The 4,123-nt window shown below is 39.7% G+C and overlaps 1 long non-coding RNA gene across 3 annotated transcripts; it reads right to left on the reverse strand.

Annotated features, from left to right (window-relative positions):
- Positions 1-369: 369 nt before the first annotated feature.
- LOC127305834 (uncharacterized) lies at positions 370-3,018 on the reverse strand. Of its 3 annotated transcripts, XR_007854200.2 has the most exons (4): positions 2,443-3,018; positions 2,190-2,357; positions 1,775-2,122; positions 370-1,653 (listed from the first exon to the last, which is right to left on the reverse strand). It is a non-coding gene; the product is annotated as an uncharacterized lncRNA (long non-coding RNA). The 3 variants fall into 3 exon arrangements; XR_011749343.1 differs by having other exon boundaries at positions 1,775-2,357; positions 2,495-3,018; XR_007854196.2 differs by having other exon boundaries at positions 1,775-2,357.
- Between the last annotated feature and the right edge of the window lie 1,105 nt (positions 3,019-4,123).

Here is a 4,123-nt window from a genome sequence, read left to right on the forward strand (position 1 = left end):
CCGTCAATGTTTAGTGTTAATCGTTGACGGACAGATTTGTCACTAAAAATTGGGAATTTCGTCAATATCAAAATGCTAGGAAGAATCTGATTGGTCCAAAAAATCTGACATGGCCTTACATGTGGGTCCCATCATGTTGATGTGGCTGCTGACAACGTGGGTCCGACATCACTTAAGTGGATGCTGGCATGTGGGTCCAAATGGTAGTGACGTGGCATTATGTCATGTTGGAGACCCACACGGTGCGAGATTGCATTTTATTGCATTTTATTCATGACGTTATTTTGGTATTTTTGGATTTGTTTTCAACCAACTAGATGTTTTGACGCAATGAAAATCTAGAAATATATGAAGTCAAATATGCAACATATAACCGACAGATATTCACAAAAAAAATTTACAAACACATAGAGTTACAGCCTGAGAGTACATCAGGTCCCCAAAACTTATGAACGCTTGACATCATACTAGTATTTCAAGCATCTAAGCATCTAACAACAAAATATCAGCTTGCTTGCATGCAGCCATGATCCTCTCAACAAATTCCTCTTGACAGCAACCTTACATTCAGCTAGTATCTGCACACGTATTCATTACCAGATTAGATAATGCACAAGAATAAACAGATTATATCTCTCTTCTTTTATTTCCAGAAAGAAAGAAAATAATGAGTCTTGCTGGCATTTGCTATGTTGACAAGAATAAACTGAACACTATTTTCTTTTGGAACTGAACAAAGAAAACTTCAGAACTTATGCTAAATAGCACTACACCCTGCGAACAAAATATATTTCAATGGCAAGTAATTCTGCTATTTTGCCAAGGAACAAACTATATCGAAGAAAATTGGATTGACATAACACAGCGTGTGAGGAATAACCAAATCTGATGCATACTTACCAACAGCACCAAGAATAGTAGTATCAGAACATTTATACTTGGTAGCATAATTTACTGGTGATAATATATATGTTGATAGCAGAATCATGGCAGTTGAAAACCTGCACAAGCAGTTTGTAGTTGATGTTAGAGAATACTGACATATTATCCACGTCTATTGCAAGTATTTATAATCCTTTTCTCCATTGTCTCTTGGGAAACTGTCCATGAGAAAATATAAATTTTGGTAAATATACACCTAACTTGTTCAACATGTTTTATTTTCACAGTACTATTTTCTTTTGGAACTAAACAAAGGAAACTTCAGAACTTATGCTAAATAGCACTACACCCTGCAAACAAAATATATTTCAACGGCAAGTAATTCTGCTATTTTGCCAAGAAGCAAACTATATCAAAGAAAATTGGATCGACATAACACAGCATGTTAGGAATAACCAAATCTGATGCACACTTACCAACATCACCAAGAATAATAGTATCAGAACATTTATACTTGGTAGCATAATTTACCGGTGCTAATATATATGTAGATAGCAGAATCATGGCAGTTCAAAACCTGCACATGCAGTTCGTAGTTGATGTCAAAGAATACTGACAAACTCCATCGCTGGGTTTCAGCATTGAACAGATGGTAGATGGTGTTCCAAAGTATACAACATGAAAATACGTTTCGTATTTTGTTTCTTCCCAGATCAGATCCATGGCCTAGCCATCTTCCATGTGCTTTAGCTTGTCCATATCCTCGTTCTTCTGCATTCAAAACAGTCCTAGGCTTAATGGAATCTCCAGTTATCAAAAAACGTAGTTGCTAAAAAAAAGTTACTAAAAATCGAAAGAAACAAAGTAAAAAAAATAAAGCAATTATTTTTACCTTGCAAGATGGTTAATTTCTCCACCGTAGGGAATAATCTGGTGTGAGAGGGAGACACCTTGTGACCAATATGAAACTCTCAAATTAGATTAATCCGAATTAAGTCACGATGATAAAAAATTATGCAGATATTCATAATCAAGGCAACGTGCGATTTTGCAGTTATTGCCAGCTGAACACATCACTCTTAGACGGAAGAAGAACACATCACTAGTAGAAGAAAAAATTAGTGTAAGAAATATCAGCCCACAGACGTCTTCCAAGTGGAGATGGACGCAGATGCAACCTGAAGACAAAAGGAGCGCACATTGCAAGATTGGCCATGACATCAATCAGCAACAGGACACCCTACAAACATCAATTGATCAATCAATAAACAATACGTAACCAAAGCAGTTCGAGAGAGAAAGCATACCTGGCCACTCCATCTGCCCCCGCTTATAGCCACGAGCCCAAGAACGATTGACATCCTTTTTTTTTCAATCGGATAACAATAGCAGAGCAGACATTGAGGATTTGAGGTTACTGTATTGGCAATAGACACAATATAAATCGAACCCTCTCAAATTTCACTCACCCCAATCTGCAAACAATCAAATTGGCAACATGTCATTTAATTGCAGAGGACATCACAAAAATCAGAAAAAAGAGCTAACATGGCTACCTACAGGAAAGGCAGAGAGCGTCCTAGAGTTTGATGGCAACTGCGAGCAGACTGACCAATCCCGCTGTGTCGCTGCTGGAGGCGGCCACGGAGAAGAGATGTCGCAGGGATTCGTCGGAGTAAAGCGAAGGTCGATGTTGCAGCGGGTCGGATCGGGGCGGGACGGGATGTACAAGCCTGTCGCAGTGGGGGCGTAGGGACTCGCGCCGTTTTCTTCATTGGCAGCTGCCGGAACTCCTTCCCCTCCTTTTTCCACGGCGGCGTATGCGGCAGAGCTCTTCCCGGAAAGGGCAGCCCATGATTTTCCCCTTCCCGGAAAGGACGAACGCACCTCGGCCGCCGCAATCCGTCGGTGGCGGCGTGGGTGACGAAGGCCTTCCATGGCGTTCGTGCCCTGGCGGCCGGCGTGCAGCGCCCTCCCAGCAGCACGGCGCCGAGGGAGAAGGGATCCGTCGACGGAGCGGCGGCTTGATCTGGATCGTGGCGGCGTGGTCTGCATCGCGCAAGGAGAGAGAGGAGGAGGGAGGTGGGTGGAGCGTGGACGGCGGCGCAGAAGGATCGTGGGTGCGGTTGGCTTTAGGGTTTAGGTGCGGCGCTGCGTCTATGTGTACGGACGGATGGGACGCAGTACTGTTAGGCGGATGTTCAGATGGCGTATTTGGGGGGCAATCCGTGGGAGGCAAATAATTGCGTTCTGATTGGCCCGACACAATGACGCTGGATCAAGGATTTAACAAATAATTTGAAAATTCAGTTTGGCAAAATTGTTTTCCATGCCAAGACACACATATGTGTCAAATATGAGCACTTTATTACAAACTATGACACAGGAATGACCATACGTTAATCATTTGGTTTGAAACCTATAGATGATTATAGGTGATAGTCATTTTTGTGAATGATATTTTTGAAACATTGTCAAAATTTAAGTTTATCATTTATACTAGCAACTAGTACACATATAAGGATCACATGCCAAGGGATTTCTTTTTTGAGTTAGTTTTCACTTTATTTGATTTTTTTTAAACATGGTCAAAATGGTTACGATGGCTATTCATTGAAAAGGGACGATTTTTTCAAAACTATCAATGGTTCTATGATATAATCAATACTTATGTACCTTAAAGTGATTTTTCGAAAAAAATTAAAGCAAACCATCACACACTTGTAGTTCAAATTTGAATTACTTTCATAAAATCGACATAAAGTCATTTATTTAGGCGAAATTAGATAGAAAGAGAGAAAAATCCTAGGAACGATCCTTAAAATATGGACTACTTTGCTTGAAAATTGTACTGGTGCCATTTTGCACCATTTTTTGTACTTGCTTCACAAAAGAGTCATTTTTGGCACTTAGAAAATGAAAAAAAAATGAAATTTCTATAAATAATATGAAAATTCACTTTGGCAACATTGTTTCTCATGTCAAGATACACCGATGTGCCAAATATGGGCACTTTATCACAAACTATGCCACAAGAATGGCCATACCTTGGTCATTTGGATTAAAACCTATAGATGTTTATACATGATATTCCTTCTTGTGAATAATATTTTTGAAAGGTTTGTCAAAACTGATGTTTATCATTTATCCTAGCTTCTACTACACATAAAGGGACCCCATGCCAAAGGATTTATTTTTTTGAGTTTGTTTTCACATTTTTTTTTTGAAAGCATGGTCAAAA

The sequence above is a fragment of the Lolium perenne genome, chromosome 1, assembly GCF_019359855.2.
Source record: "Lolium perenne isolate Kyuss_39 chromosome 1, Kyuss_2.0, whole genome shotgun sequence".
In the NCBI taxonomy this organism is placed as follows: Eukaryota; Viridiplantae; Streptophyta; class Magnoliopsida; order Poales; family Poaceae; genus Lolium; species Lolium perenne.